At 33.0% G+C, this 336-nt stretch overlaps 1 protein-coding gene across 1 annotated transcript in view; it reads left to right on the top strand.

The window, feature by feature from the left end:
• Positions 1-336, top strand: part of LOC117122219 (microtubule-actin cross-linking factor 1-like) — a 48,882-nt gene that overhangs the window by 36,333 nt on the left and 12,213 nt on the right. The gene's annotated exons all lie outside the window — the stretch shown is intronic.

The following is a 336-nucleotide window of genomic DNA, read 5'->3' as shown; positions in this document are numbered from 1 at the left end:
AAAAGTTGTGATTTGTTGATCATAATATAGTATATATAGTTAAAGCTTAGTAAGCTATAATTAGGCCTAAGTTGTCCTGGATATTAAGTAGATCCCTGATAAAAGATCATGAGAAATTTGTTGGCGTATATTTTGACTATAATGGTAATGTGATGATGAGGAATTTTACTATATAAAAGTGTCATTTCCGGCCATCTCGAGAGGTACTATTTCCTCAAAGCCATGGTGGGGCTGAGGTGGTTGTGAAATCACGTTTTTGAAGTAGGCCTATGTAAAGTACATACTCAAAGACAATGTTTTTAAGCTTTGTTTTCTATGGAATACACACATTAATAA

Source organism: Anneissia japonica, unplaced genomic scaffold (assembly GCF_011630105.1).
Source record: "Anneissia japonica isolate Jap-2015-1 unplaced genomic scaffold, ASM1163010v1 scaffold287708_len1499824_cov190, whole genome shotgun sequence".
NCBI lineage: Eukaryota > Metazoa > Echinodermata > Crinoidea > Comatulida > Comatulidae > Anneissia > Anneissia japonica.
This window is presented reverse-complemented; position numbering and strand designations above follow the sequence as displayed.